We start from the raw sequence: 16,085 nt of genomic DNA on the forward strand, positions 1-16,085 counted from the left end.
TACACCATATTTATCTATGTAATATTTAGTACAAACCGAACATTTGTATTTTAATGTTTGAAAACTTTTATTATTTACCAAACTTTGAATTTGAATTTTGGACCGGTTTTGATCTAACGATGATTAGAAGCAGTAACCGTGGTGACGTGGCACCATTAGCGTTGGATCACTGTAGCTTAATTATCCGGGCGTCACAAGAGAGCATAGACTCGATCATCGGCCTTGTGCCAAATCCCCCACGCCTTCCCGTGATGGCCTGCACAACAATGACCTGCAAGCAAAACACACCAAAAACTAAGTCACACATGCATGCTACTAATCCACTGTCCTGTAGTTGTTTGGTTATTATTTTAGATTAATATGAATAATTCAATATGTATTATCTGTTTTAGAAAATGAAGTAAATATGTTATGCTACACTATTGTTTCAAACAAATATATCAGAATGTTAAATTTAACATGCTAGAAAATTAAAGTAGAGTGCCCAACACACACAGTGTAAGTAAGACTAGCATATAGTAGTTTGTCTTGTACAGAATGCTTCTAATCTAAGTAAGCATGAGAGTGTACGTGTTGGAGCTTTGTCATGCATGCAAATATTTTATGAGGAGAACTAGATACATCACGGAATAGGTATTCAGGGAGCCACCCAGCCTCCTCACCGCTCCAGATTCCTGGACGTCGGATCTGTTTTTAGATCTGTTCTGGACCGTTCGATCTCGCCCTCAGATGATATCGGCTGTCGGATCAAGAAACGACACTGCTACAATGAATAGTAGGTCTCATTCTATTTTTCTTACTGACTTTTCTTAATCCGGAATTACGGTCATGCCTCGCTGGTCTGTGGGGTTCTTCCCTGGTGGTCTGCGGCTGTCAGCGACAGTGGAAGTTGGTGTGGCATGTGCTTGTGTAATTGGGCGCAGGGGTCGTGCCACCGCCTGAAATTTCGGTTCCCCGCTGAGGGCATTTATGGGATTTCATGTAGCCCCTTGCCACGCGGTTTCCCCCAATTCGTTGCTTCATCCCCAATCGCAAGAGACCTAGGTCATCTCTCTCTCCTCCCCCGTCTCTCTCTCCCTCGCATCTCTCTCGCGCCACCATCGCCGTGAGAGCGCAGCGCACTCCAGCGTTCTTCCTCCTTCGTCCCCCCCTTTTTGCACCCCAAGCCATGACCTCTCTTGTGTGCCTCCTTTCTCCTCCCCATCGGGACCAGGCAGGGGAGGAGCAGCGCGGGCCACGGAGACGACGAGGTGGCCGAGCTGCCCGTGGCGCCGTCACCGTACCTCACGACCCAACAGGAGGTGTGTCGGCCGCAAAGATGGTAGAGGTCTCCTCCACTCACTCTCTCGCCGCCGTAGGAGGAGTGCGCGCAGGGGGGTGGCGGTCAAGGTCCGCTCGGCGGCGCGCCCGCTGAACGGCGGATCCATGCGCACCCTCTCCGACGACCTCCCAGGCACGCCCCCGCTGGAAACGGCGAGGACCACACACTCCGTCCATCACCGGCTACCAGCAGTAGCAGGACCACCACTGTTGCCTGTCCTCTTTGATTCGAGATCCACGCTGCTCCACTTCGTCCAGGTTCACATCTCCCTCCCCCACCCCTCTCTCTCTCATGGCACTCGATTCCCTCTTATTTTGAGAATGGAAGTGGCCTGAAAGCCACTTGACTGAATTTGCCATCTCTTGCAACGTGCCAGTGCCATGATAATTAGATGCCTGCAGGGGATCTTCTTTTCACTGAAACATTTACCTATGATATTGAGCATAGTTCATTTTTTCTTGAATTTTGCTGCCATGTATGTGTTACTTGGAAATTTAGCCATCGAGCATGTGCTTGGGCATGGTTTAACATTGCAGAATAATTGCTTGATGTAGGTGGGGTTCTCTGTTTTTTGCAAATTGCAGACTGAGATGGTTTCTTGAAGCAACCAATCATTACAACATAAGACTGCTGCTACCGGTAATTTCTACTTTTTGTTCTTTTCAGTCAGTACTTACTTATTTAGTGACATTATCGAAACCAACTTCAGTTTTGTTATTTGATTGCCTCCAGTTTTTTTCTTGCATGTAGGTCAACAATCCAATTTTGGTATTTGATTTCCTCCATTCTATTCTTACAGGTCATTAATATGAATTTGTTATCTGATTGATTTGTGGTGGCTGGTAATTATTTAGGCTTCAGGACAGTAAGAATCTCCCCCCCAATCAAATATATGCTATTTTCCTCCATTTTGTTCCCATCTGATATCCAGTAGATGTGAATCTTATTCCTTGTCCGTGAAAAGCTACAATTTTTTTACTGGCACTACTTTACTATCTTCCAAGGTGTGCTTCCATTTAAATTTTGCAGGTCCTTTCAATCATTCATATTGCCTCTTGATATGTTTTACTGGAAGGGAAATGCATCCTCTGCTTGAACTTATGAGCTTTCTGTGTTTATTTATTTCTTTCTTGAGTTCATGCATTCCTTAGGTTACGCCATGTTAATAAAAGCCCATTATGTGATCAGGTATTCATACTTGGACCATATGACAATCCTGCCATAGCCACTGCAGCTTGATGACTGTGTAGTTGCTAGGTGCAGAGGGTGTTGCTAATAAATGGCCATTACTTGATTAGGTGTTAATGCTCTACTCAAATTGCACTGATATTGATCTTAAGATGTCAAGCTTTTTTATTAAGTGGTCTTCCTCGACTAAAATATCACGGTCTTTCTCTTCTGGTCACTCGCAACGGATGTTATGTTTCTTTTTTTGAAGTATATTTGGATGTCTGAAGTTTTTTTCCTGAATTATGGCTATCTTTTATAGTAGTAATGCTAATTTGAGTCGATATATCGGTGTTCCGTACCATCCTAAAAATGCGTCTCTGGTCACTGTCATAGTTCTTAATTTTCATTGGATTCCTATATGGTTTCTGAATATTTGATGTTCTGAATATTAAGGAATTACTTAATTTCTAAAATATGTGCATATCCTGTTATCATCATTGAGGGAATCAATTGGCACAATTTTAGTGTGTACGTATAGTTGATTAATATTCACAATGTCATGCTATGTAACCATGGGGTTTAGTTTTGCATCATGCTTGCCTTTATAGTTTTGCTTGCTTAATGGTCCTACTCCATTGAGTGTTGCTCTTTTACCAAGAGTTAATTTTCCTTTGAAAGTATAAAGTTTCAAGCTTCAGATGTGGTTTATTATGTTCCGATTGGTCCTACTTTCATACGATAGAATGCTGATAATTAATTTTTCATGCTGATAGATGTTGCCCCACCATTCCAAATGAAATGTGTAACCAGGCCACCGCTAGGTATGTTCTTTTTTCAGGTTGGGTAAAAAAGCACTCGACACGAGTCTACCGAGGGCGTCGCCGGCATAGACACGGTAGACTCGAGGGCATCGCCAGAAGTCTGCAGGAGGTGGCGAAGCAGACTAGCCGATGATGAGAGATACTAACAGAAAAGGCTGAGACTGGAAAAAGGGAAAGGGATACGGTGCTCTGCCATCGATTTTATTGCGAATGGCAGGGGTTGTCGTGGCCGCGTGAAACGAAATGTGTAACCAGGCCACCGCTAGGTATGTTCTTTTTTCAGGTTGGGTAAAAAAACACTCACACGAGTCTACCGAGGGCGTCGCCGGCATAGACACGTAGACTCGAGGGCATCGCCAGAAGTCTGCAGGAGGTGCAGCAAAGAGGTCCTAGCGACCACGGCAGCACATCCGCGGCCGGTCCACCTCTGGCTGCTTCTCCACCACCAAGCGCCTGCCCCACGTGTGCTTCTTTTCTCCCAGGAGTGGACCGTAGCCATGGAGAGCGACCAGAGGAGAAAGGACGGTCAGCCCCTGCCTCCTCTCCTGCACGGCTGCACGTGATGGGGATTACGAGCGGCGTACGTGGTGAGCTACCCGCCTGCCCCTCCTACCCCCCAAATCTACATGTACATCCCCTGATTGACCGAAACTGGTTGGATGTTTAGTTTCCTCTTTATGATTCATTAAATCACTTTTTGATTCAAGCAAACTCAAGTCAATCTACATGAAGCAGTGACTGATAAATTTCCAACAGAAAATACCACTTATATACTTACTACGTAGTTGAACATACCACATTACATGTCACTGGTGATGTGAAGTTAATCTCTCTTGAAGAGACCATCAGGAAAAGAATCTCTTGCAAGTGTTTGTGGATCCATCATTCATGGATTTTTCCAACTACTCAATAGCCTGATTCCTACATCTCAAGGATTTATTTTTGTTGGTATAAACTAGCTAGCTGTTGGGCTTCCTTGGCATGCATCTCGCGTTTTACACGGATGATGAAAAATGAATTGTAAAACCTGTTGCTTTTTCTTAGTATATATATGCCGTTCAAAGGATTTCCAAGGAATCGGACCAAGTTAATGATCAGTTTCATACTAATTCATACTTTGATGCATGGTATGTGTGGTAGTCGTCCAAGATGCATGCCATATCTAGCTTCAATTAACTGAAAACATCCTTGTTTCACAGATTTTGGCAAGTACAGATGATAAAGATTCACGATTTGGCTGCGCGCATGCTTGCTGGCTGGAGGTACTTGCAGCTATAAAGAATCATGATTTGGCACTTACTAAAATACCGCGTCTACATTTTTTATGATTGACGCTGCGCTATAACTATAGGAGTTTGATTCATTACTTAATGGCCTCAAAATGGATACAGGATCTGTTGGAATCAAGAAGGCGTTAAGGTAGCCCACTTGATCTACTTTAGCTCCATGCTTTATTAATGGCCAGCTTACTTACTTTGATATACAACACTTACGTTGATTGACATCAACTCCACGATTCAACTAGCATAGTGATGTGAAATATTCATGCAGTGTGTCGAAACTGTTTCAAAAAATCAAATAAATGGACCTGCGTCGAAAGGGTAGCGCTGCTACTTGGTTAAGTCAAACATTAATGTCGATGCACATGTCAAAACTGTAGGATTGCAATTTATATTTTGTTGGAAGATGGCAGACTTTATTTTTTCTACACAAGGGCTATCAAGGCTGCTGTGTACTATAGCACCTGTACTTTTCCTCATTCAAGGAGATTGAACCTGATGCATTTCTATGCAAGAGAATTTAAATTATGTCTGATCTGTACCAGGACGACGTCAAAAGCAAAAGGAACTAAGGAAGGGTTCTCGAGGTCTGCTCCTTCTCCACCGGTAGAGAGGAGCCTCCTTCTCATGATTCGCCTGTCTGCCCGGGCCCTCCCTGGCTAGAGCTGACGCCATGGAAGGTCCCTTACCCCTCTTTCTCCTCTCTTCTGTTCCTTCTTTGTTATGGGCGCAGTCAATTTTTTTTGTTCTTTCTCTCTTTCCGATTTAAACATGAGCATGCCCGTGCTCTCTTTTTGGTTGTGGTAGCTGTCATATCATGTTGCAGTTTTAGTTACATTTTTTGGTCCCATGTATATCCAAATCAAAAAACACTTGTGGTTTGGTACAGTTATATTGCAAGTCGAAAAATATTATATGTGTTAACATCGGATGGTCCAAGTTGAAATTCAGTTTGTATTATTCAATATGCATTCTAACAAACATGTTCTGTTTGGCATCATACTATCATTCAACTTAAAAGATGCTTAACCGGTTAACCCAATTTAAAATCTTAGGGAGACGCTTATTTTGGGACGGAGGGAGTACTTTGTATTGAATCATATCTATATTGTGCTTGCCCCTAAATTGTTGCTTTACACTAAACCACTATTACTATATTATGCATTGATATGAGTTTTTGACGCTTCCGACTGAAAATCAAGTTTTTATGGAGATTATGCCCTTATGTGAGTCTCCAGGCCTTGCTGAGTATTTTTATTGTTGTGAAGGCATCATCATAGATGATTGTAGTTACATTGCCTCCTTCACACTTACATCCACCATTAATCATGTAAGCACTCCTTTTTTACACATAAAATCAAGTGAATGTTGTACTTCCAAACCAATTAGCACGTTTCAGTTTGATAAATATTGTGCATTGATCCTGCACTTTTGACAAATTTATGTTCATGACATCTCCAGTTTTACTCCTGTTTTCATTCTTTGTGCTTCTCAGGTCTGGCGGCTCCATGGATACATGGAAGCCGCCATCATTTTGTCGGACTAAGTGTGGAGTTACTTGTGCAAGTTCCACCATCAACAAACACAAAGTTCTGCATGCTATCATCGCAAGTAAAGCAGTCAATTTGTTAGGGAGAAAACAAAGGCTTGTGTGCTCATTAGTTTTTTTTTCTATCATGTGTGCACCTTACACTAGTAGAAAAAGAGGCTTCCATACGCCCCCATTAGTCCCCAAAATAATCGAACTGCGACAAAAGGGGTCTTTAGTCGCGGTTCGGGAGGAGACCCGCGACCAACTATCTAGGCCCAGCGCGCTCGGTCGACAGCTGGCGGACAGGAGGGGCTTTAGTCCCGGTTGGCCTGGCCAACCGGGACTAAAGGTCCCCGAAGGCCTTTAGTCGCGGTTGGCCAGGCCAACCGGGACTAAAGGCCCATCCAGCTGGCGGACGGGAGGGGCTTTAGTCCCGGTTGGCCTGGCCAACCGGGACTAAAGGTCCCCGAAGGCCTTTAGTCGCGGTTGGCCAGGCCAACCGGGACTAAAGGCCCATCCCTATATATAGGACTCAGTTCACTTCACTTCACTTAGCTCACTTCACAATATTCAGAAGGGGGTGGTGGGTTTGCTTTTGGTTCCTCCTATGCACACAAGGTGTTCGATGAAATGCCCGAGAGCCTGAAACAAACATGATATGAAGTGTCCGAGCCACACTTGAGCTTTCTCATTTATTTTTCCTCCGCGATCGTGGTTAGCAACTTGAACCTTTCATGTGTCATTGATAAAATATGCATGTGTGTAGTTCATTGTTTAATTTGTATTATTTCTAGCTTGTTAGTTTAACAAATGCATGATGGTTAATTATATACTTTATATAATAATAATGCAGATGAATCGGCAATGGATGTACGGTCCCCGACTCTCCGGCGAGTTCACTACGGGTTTGAAAGATTTCCTCGTAGTGGCAAATGCGAACAAGCAGCAAGGTTTTATTATCTGTCCATGTGCTGTCTGTAAGAATCAGAAGGGTTACTCCTCCTCAAGAGACGTTCACATGCACCTGCTTCGGCACGGTTTCATGCGAAGCTATAATTGTTGGACCAAGCATGGAGAAAGAGGGGTTAGAATGGAAGAAGATGAAGAAGGGGATGATATCGATGACAACTATCATGATCATTTCGGTGATACTTTCATGGAGGATGATGCTGAAGGTGGGGAAGGGTTAGGTGAAGCTGAAGAAGAGGCACATGATGAGCCCGCTGATGATCTTGGTCGGACCATTGCTGATGCACGGAGACGCTGCGAAACTGACAAGGATAGGGAGAATTTGGATCGCATGTTAGAGAATCACAAAAAGTCGTTGTATCTAGGATGCGATAATAGTCTGAAAAAGCTGGGCTGCACACTGGATTTGCTAAAATGGAAGGCACAGGAAGGTGTAGGTGACTCATCATTTGAAAATTTGCTGAAAATGTTGAAGAATATGTTTCCGAAGAATAACGAGTTGCCCGCCAGTACGTACGAAGCAAAGAAGGTTGTCTGCCCTCTAGGTTTAGAGGTTCTGAAGATACATGCATGCATTAACGACTGCATCCTCTACCGCGGTGAATACGAGAATTTGAATGAATGCCCTGTATGCACTGCATTGCGTTATAAGATCAGAGGCGATGACCCTGGTGACGATGTTGAGGGCGAGAAACCCAGGAAGAGGGTTCCCGCCAAGGTGATGTGGTATGCTCCTATAATACCAAATCTGCTACGTTGGTACAAGCAATTCATAACATGGGCCGACAAAGAATATGTTTATGCGGATGTTACAGAGGAGCATCACACCAAACGGTACTCTGTACAAGTTCATATGAGTGAATTGTTCCAGCTGTTCAATCTGCGCGTCCTCGACAAATCTATGCTGAGTTGCTACGTTCTGTAAGTGATTTATTTCTACCTCATCTCGTTCTTCATTGCCTGCACTATATATATATATATATATATATATATATATATATATATATATTGTCCTAACTATATTGTTGCGTACGCTATTATGCAGATTGAAGATTTGGGAATGCAAAATAAGAAACATCCATGATGTTGGGTTCATTGACCCACATATCGTTAATGGACATGTGTTACAACATCACCCCGAAGACGTGGAGAAAGACTTGTACAAGTTTCTTAGAAAGCATCAACTCAAACGTCATATTCTATTTTCTTACCATTTTGGGTGAGTGTTTCTCTCTTGTGCCCATTCTCTTTTGTTTACTCCACGCATGGTATGTCTAATCGATGAGTTATGCATGACTGTGCATGTAACGTGTCCGCAGGTTCCACTGGATTCTGCTAAATATTGAACTTCACACCTCCAGAGTTCTAATCATGGACTCTATGGATTCGGATCCAAAGCGTTGGGCCGACATGAGAAAAATGCTGCAAAAGTAATTATTTTCAATCATTTGAGCTCTATATCGATCGGTCTCTTTCGTTCATTTCCTAATATCAAGTAACTAATAACTCCCTTGTTCATTTAATTTTCTTTGCCCTGTAGGGTTTGGAGACGGTTCTCAGAAGAAATTGTCGGTGAATTCAAACATGAGCTAGATTTTAGAAGGTTAGTTAATGTGGATAAGCAGCCACCGGGGACCAATCTATGTGGATACTATGTTTGTGAGAACATCCGGAGACACACCTCTGAGCGGAAGGCATCGGATAGCGTGCGCAACGCGACGGATAACTTGCGGAGGAGGCTTAGTCCAGAAGCTCGCTTCCGACCAATTCAAGATGAATTAGCAGGATTTTTCATGAGGGAAGTCATCAATCCTAAAGGAGAACACTATACCGAGGACGAAGAAATTTATATGCATACCCGAGATTGAAACTTGTTCGAAGTTGTATATGGTCATCCATCCTAATTGTGTATGGAAACTTGTTCGAAGTTGTATATGGTCACCCGAGATTGAATATATATTATATATTCCTCTTGAATTCTTCTTGTTTGAAATTTCATATGCATGTATATAGTAGCGTAGAATATGTGTACTGAAACTTCATCAAAATTAAAATAAAACACAAAATAAAATATAAAATAAATAAAACACTACAAATTAAAAAGAAACCAGGTTTAGGGAGGCTAAAACCCTAAACCTGCGGAGGAGGCCTTTAGTCCCGGTTAGCCACGAGAACCGGGACTAAAGGTCCTCCGCCCCGACGGACCCGTGGCACCCACGTGGACGGGCCTTTAGTCCCGGTTAGCCACGAGAACCGGGACTAAAGCCTTTAGTCGCGGTTCGTAAGAGGCGCGACTAAAGGGGGGGGTCTTTAGTCGCGCATATTTAGTACCGGTTGCACAGCCGGGACTAAAGGCCTTTGCGAACCGGGACTAAAGGCCTTTTTTCTACCAGTGTTATCTATCTGTAACATGTGACCTGTGCAACTACAAAAATGTTAGACAATAAAAATTATGTGTAACACATGTTCTTATACACTTTGCCTATAGAAACTGTGCGTAGTTATTCCCTTTTTTGTTGCCTTGTGTAATATATATTGTAAACAAATTGTCGTGACCTACTGAACCTTGCACTTTTGCTGTAACATACTGAACCGTTACACTATTGCCTTTCATCTTATAAACGTATGGAATAAAAAACGTCGCATACCAGGTTGGACGTGGCTGGGCGGGTGGGGTGCAGCAAGCCGCACTTCCTATCTAGTGTATGTGACCATTAGAATGCATACGTGTGTAGGAGAGCTCCCTCGGCATCGCTGCTATCGTGTTTGACCAATGAAACAAAAGGTTACAGGGAGCTTTTAAGTAGAATCTGTTTGTGCACACAACAAATCTGAGAATGTGAGCTCGGTATGCTCTCTACTAGTCTCCAGTGAGCTGATCCTGCTAATCTATCTACGCAACGGTGGTGAGAGATGGAGATGCCAGTAGAAGGAACTAGCAAGCATACCACATGCAAGGCCAAGACGGATAGCACTGACAACAGGTATGCATCAATGGGCATGCAGCACAAGACGAATATCTGTAAGTCTTTCTTCAGAAGAGGCATTGTAACTAGACTACTGCTTACTACTTAACCCAAAACTGAATCATGAAGCAAATCTTACCATCCATGCACTGTAGGCAGGATCTTTCTCAGGCAGGTACGGTGGTCGTCTCTCTTTCAGCTGAGATTTTCTTAGCCCACAGTCTTGTCGATGAAGAACCACTTCTTCATCATTTTCTTGTCACTGCAGGTGTGGAGGAAGTTCATCAACAGAAGAGTACCTAAGAAGAAGAATCATGCATCAGGAATCAATCAAATCAACACCAAATCGAATCAGGAAGAAGAATCGAGTGCTCACATAGGTAGTTGCAGTGCTCCTACACCTCCTCGATGTCGTACTGCATCAGCATCGCCCAGGTTCATCTTGTTGGCATGGAACTGGTCTGCTCACGCCCAGGTGATGCTTGTACGCGGTTTGCACTGGAGGCAGGCCTAGATGCCCTCCTTCCACCATGGTGAAGACCTCGCCTTCCACCATGGTGCCCAGGCCGTCGGCGCAGATCTGGAACACGCCCCCGGCCCCATGCCTCCCGGACTTCTGCACACAGCAGCGAGACGCGGTCAAAACTGAGGCTCCGCTGTGGGGAGGAAGTGGACGGGATCGAGAGGAGCACGATGAGATCGGGAGGAAGGGGACGTCCTTATGATCTGGCTCGCGAGCCCACTGCCGCTGTCGCAGGTCGTCGACGGTGGGGGTGACAGCGGATCGAGGTGGGAGGGAGGGGGAGGGGGTGGATCTGGCCGCCACCATGCCCATGGTCGTGCCATGCGGCTAGGTCTAGGTCATGAGCGAGGAGGGAGCGTGGATCCGACCGCGGCCGTGGGAGAGAAGGGGAGGGGAGGGGTTGCCGGCGGCCGGGGTTGGGGGAGAGGACGGAGAATTCCAAAAAATGTTGTGTAAGGAAGTTTTCATTTTCTTTGCATGGAAATTTCATTTTCCATTTTTCGAGTGCCCGAAATGAGTTTTTTTATGAAGGACCTACCATATATTTGTTGTAAAATTGGACCAAATCAATTTTCTAAAATACTAGGACATATTTAATGCACAATTGACTAAATGGTTGGGTGTCAAAAGCCTTGATCCACCTCTGATGAAAAAGACAAATTTCCGCCGATTCAGGTGGAAGCGGGTCAAATTTAAACTCCAGCTGCCTCATAGTTTGCTCTTTATTTTTTCCAAAAATCATTTCTAGGTACATGACTATCTTTTTAATCAGAGAAACGCCAAAAAAATTCCAAGATTCAACCACTAGCTACGAACGGTCATGCCCGCCGTTTTGACCGCATTTTGAAACGGGCATAAAAAATTCAAAAAAAATCAAAAAATTAGAAAACCTTCGCATTGTGTCATTATATGTGACCAAGTTACCAGGAAAAATAATAAACTTGTAATACGGTAATTCTTTAAAAAAAGTGTTATCGGAAATGAGCTATCATGTGTGAAGATTCATGGCTTTTAAGTCAAATGATCAATTTTATGGCCACATTCATGGCCTAGTTTGTTCAAATGATCTCATATTGTGCACAAGGGTGCATATTGGAATGGCAAACAATGTTGCCTAAGGAAGTTTTCATTTTCTTTGGACAAAAAACAATTTTCCATTTTTCGAATGCCCAAAAGGAGGTTTTTTTAAGGACCTCCCAAATAATTGTTGCAAAATTGGACCAAATCATTTTTATAAAATACTAGGACATATTTAATGCACAATTGACCAAATGGTTGGGTGTAAAAAGTTTTGATCCACCTCTCGTGAAAAAGACAAATTTCCACCGATTCAGTTGGAAGCGGGTCAAATTTGAATTGTAGTTGCCTTGTAGTTTGCTCTTTATTTTTTCCAAAAATCATTTCTAGGTACATAAGTATCTATTTAATCAGAGAAACACCAAAAAAAATTCAAGATTCAACCACTAGCTAGGAACTGTCATTCCCGTCGTTTTGACCGCATTTTGAAACGGGCATAAAAAATTAAAAAAATCAAAAAATTGGGAAACCTTCGCATTGTGTCATTATATGTGGCCAAGTTCCCAGGAAAAATAACAAACTTGTAATACGGCAATTATTTTTAAAAAAGTGTTTTCAGAAATGAGTTATCACGTGTGGAGATCAATGACTTTCAAGCCAAATGATCAATCTTATGGCCACATTCATGGCATAGTTTGTTCAAATAATCTCATATTATGCACAAGGGTGCATATTGGAATGGCAAACAATGTTGCCTAAGGAAGTTTTCATTTTCTTTGGACGAAAAAATCATTTTCCATTTTTCGAGTGCCCAAAAGGAGGTTTTTTTGTGAAGGACCTCCCAAATAATTGTTGCAAAATTGGACCAAATCATTTTTCTAAAATACTAGGCCATATTTAATGCACAATTGACAAAATGATTGGGTGTAAAAAGTTTTGATCCACCTCTCGAGAAAAAGACAAATTTCCACCGATTCGGGTGGAAGCGGGTCAAATTTGAACTGTAGTTGCCTTGTAGTTTGCTCTTTATTTTTTCCAAAAATCATTTCTAGCTACATAAGTATCTATTTAGTCAGAGAAACACCAAAAAAATTCCAAGATTCAACCACTAGCTAGGAACGGTCATTCCCGCCGTTTTGACCGCATTTTGAAACGGGCATAAAAAATTCAAAAAATAAAAAATAAATTGGGAAACCTTCGCATTGTGTCATTATATGTGGCCAAGTTCCCAGGAAAAATAACAAACTTGTAATACGGCAATTATTTTAAAAAAGTGTTCTCGGAAACGAGCTATCACGTGTGGAGATCAATGACTTTCAAGCCAAATGATCAATCTTATGGCCACATTCATGGCATAGTTTGTTCAAATGATCTCATATTGTGCACATAAGTACCTATTTAATCATAAATACATGGTTTGGTGGCGATACGTCCAGGTTTGGGCGGTGGCCGAGGCCCCCAACTCTAGAGCGCATAAACTCGCATGCCCGCCGCGTGGTCACCGCGTGACCGTGGCGTTGTCATGTGTTCTGGGCAGCCTAGGCATGTCTAGTGGGTTGGGAACTCCCCAGGTAGGAGCTAGGAAGAAAATTACAACATAAGAATCTCACGAGGAGACCGATCGATGCTCAAACATGAATTAGCAGCCAAGTGTTTGATTAGCGGTACGGGAAATGTATATGGCTAATGGGCGTGAGTTTTGGCTGAGGATGATCAGTTACTAAGAAGACTGTCTTCACAAATTTTTAGCTCAAAAGGAGGATCCTAGGTGGTACTTGCTTTGCAAAGTACCACACTGGACATTAATACAAATGTTGAAGCTGTGCCAAAATAATCAATGTATTGAGGTGGCATTTGGTGGAGGATGGTTATTTGGGCATAGGAAAGCACCGTAGAAAATGGATACTATTTGGACATGCCAAAGTGGTACTTCCTTCACAAAGTGTTGTTCTGAACAAAATAGGAAAATGAATATTGTTGAATTATTTTTGAACTAGGCAAGGAAGGTTTTTTTACATATTTGACGAAGATATGACCCAAAGAATTTATCAGATTTTTGGGATTGACAGAAATATAGGTTGCTTCACAACCTGGGGCAAAAATTGCCACATAGACATGACACATAGGCAAAACTGATGAGGTGGCGCCTAGTCATAGCAACCCACCACAATTTACAAGGTTATGACCATCTATATTGGTCGTGATCAGCTAGAAATAAGGCAGCGGACCAGTGCTATCTGCTTTATGACCATTTCGTGTAAGGAAATTACGACCTTTCTGACCAAAATGGTCATTATAGTTTAGGGTTTGGAGCCCCCCGAACAGCTTTTGACCAATTGGTCTGAAATGGTCATAGATCTATGACCAATTCTTCCAGGGTCATCGACAGAAGGTCACTAGTTGACATATTTCTTGTAGTGTTCTGGTACAATTCCTCATTCCACTCCTCGCTGGTTTGCTCTCCCTTCAAAGCTCTGTATGGGGTCGAAGCCAACAAGGGGAGCATGGCCACCTGGCCGCCATCCCAGCCAGCCTTGCCGGACGGTGAGCAGTGGGACTGGTCTTTGCATCAGGAAAACCTGCGTGCACATCTGGCACGCGCGCAAGTCAAGCACAAGAAGTTCGCAGAGCTGAATCGAACGGAGCGGGCGTTTCAGGTCGGGGAGCAAGTTCTTCTGAAGCTGCAACCGTATGTACAGAAGTCTGTGGGGAGCCGCCCCTGTCTGAAGCTAGCGTTCAAGTTCTTTGGCCCTTTCTCCGTCATCGCCAGGATCGGACCTGCGGCATACAAACTGGAGCTCCCTACTGACAGTAAAATCCATCCAGTGTTTCACGTCTCGCAGTTGAAGCCATTCACTCCAAACTACAGTCTGGTGTTCTCCGAGCTCCCGGTCACCACTGATCTGTCCACTAAGGAGACCATACCAGTGGAAATACTGGACCGCAGAATGATGAAGAAGGGCAACGCGCCAGTGATTCAACTTCAAGTGGCCTGGGACACGGTTCCTCCAATGATCACCTGGGAGGATTACGACATGCTCCGCCGGCGTTACCCGCAAGCAAGCATTTGGGAAGACGACGCAACGGAGGAAGAAGAACGTTCTCAAGGAGGGGAGAATGTCACCACGACAGTGCAAGGCACCACCGCGTGACTGCCAGTTGGCCGTGCCAAGCGTTGAGTGCGTGCGCGAGCCAGCTGTAAGTGTGTGTGTGGCCAGGCTGGGCCGAGGGGTACTTAACCCCGCGTGAGTATTGTAATGGACAGGCCGTGATTGAGTAATCGAATCCCCTCATCTCACTTTCTCTCTCGCTCACCCCCTTCCTCACGCCATTCTCATCCCCCTTCTCTCTTCCTGCCTACTCTGGTCCCCTCGATCCAGATCGGGGCGTGACACAATGCCGCTTTGACCGCTCTGTCCAGATGTTACTGGTGTGTCCCGTCGCTGCCGCTTTTACCGTCGATTCGGGAGCCTGCCATCTTGCCGCTTGTCGTGGAATTGTCACGGCAGATGTCCTTGAGCTAGGACTTAATCGTGGAGCCATCGTAGCTAGGAAGCTTGAAGGGGTTATGCGGGACAAGGAACACGAGGGTTTATACTGGTTCGGCCCCTTACGGTGAAGGTAAAAGCCTACGTCCAGTTTGGGGTGATATTGATTAGGGTTACGATCGCCAGGAGTTAAACAACTATCCCCGGCTCTCGATGAGATTGTTGTCGCCCTTAAACCGCTGCCGGGTCGTCTCTTTATATAGGGAGGCTGACGCCCAGCAGCCCTTAAAGTCCCGGCCGGCTCATAAGAGTGTCCGGCTCGGACTCTAAACCATACATGCCTTACGCTATAAGTTTACTATAACAATGATTGTAACTACGGGCCTTAAGCCATATCCGGGTCTCAGCCCATCTCTGGCCCATCGTCTTGAAACTTGGCTCCGGGCTTCTGATAACAACCGTACGAGTAACCCGGCCCCTCCTGGCGGGTGACTCTAAGGTCTATATTCTCAACATTAGGCCCCAGATTGATTTGAGCCGGCTCATGTCAATCTTCAACTCTTCTGACCGAAAAAATCTCCGGCTTACCATTCATGGGAAGGCCATAACCCGGAGTGACGTCACCCTCTGGACTCCGGATAATCCGCCGTGACGTCATCCTCCATTAAGTCCGTTTTTTACTCCGCCAGATCCGCAACGGATCTTTGCTTTTACTGTCATTCCGAAAATCGAGGCGTCGTGAGGGGGAGATAACCACGCCGTGGTCTCCTTGAATCTCGCGCCCACTTATGACTTCGCCTTATAAATAGGCCGGCCCAACGTGCTCTTCTCACGCTCTCTTCTTCCTCCTCGCGCCGTCGCTCCTCTGCCCGAGCTCCGCCACTGCCGCCGCCGTCGCGCCCCTGGTCTTCATCAACCCGGCCGCTGCATCACCCTGATCCGGACCAGATACACGGCGGCGACCTCCGCTCTTCTCCAACTCCGGTGAGTCTCCTTTGC

At 44.5% G+C, this 16,085-nt stretch overlaps 1 long non-coding RNA gene across 2 annotated transcripts; it reads left to right on the plus strand.

Moving 5' to 3' along the window:
- Positions 1-1,011: 1,011 nt before the first annotated feature.
- On the plus strand, positions 1,012-7,029 carry LOC123165798 (uncharacterized). Of its 2 annotated transcripts, XR_006483142.1 has the most exons (7): positions 1,012-1,578; positions 1,876-1,960; positions 2,121-3,899; positions 4,512-4,574; positions 4,664-4,731; positions 5,138-5,272; positions 6,977-7,029. It is a non-coding gene; the product is annotated as an uncharacterized lncRNA (long non-coding RNA). The 2 variants fall into 2 exon arrangements; XR_006483141.1 differs by lacking the exon at positions 6,977-7,029 and having other exon boundaries at positions 5,138-5,518.
- The last annotated feature ends 9,056 nt before the right edge of the window (positions 7,030-16,085 follow it).

The sequence above is a fragment of the Triticum aestivum genome, chromosome 7D (assembly GCF_018294505.1).
Source record: "Triticum aestivum cultivar Chinese Spring chromosome 7D, IWGSC CS RefSeq v2.1, whole genome shotgun sequence".
Lineage (NCBI taxonomy): Eukaryota > Viridiplantae > Streptophyta > Magnoliopsida > Poales > Poaceae > Triticum > Triticum aestivum.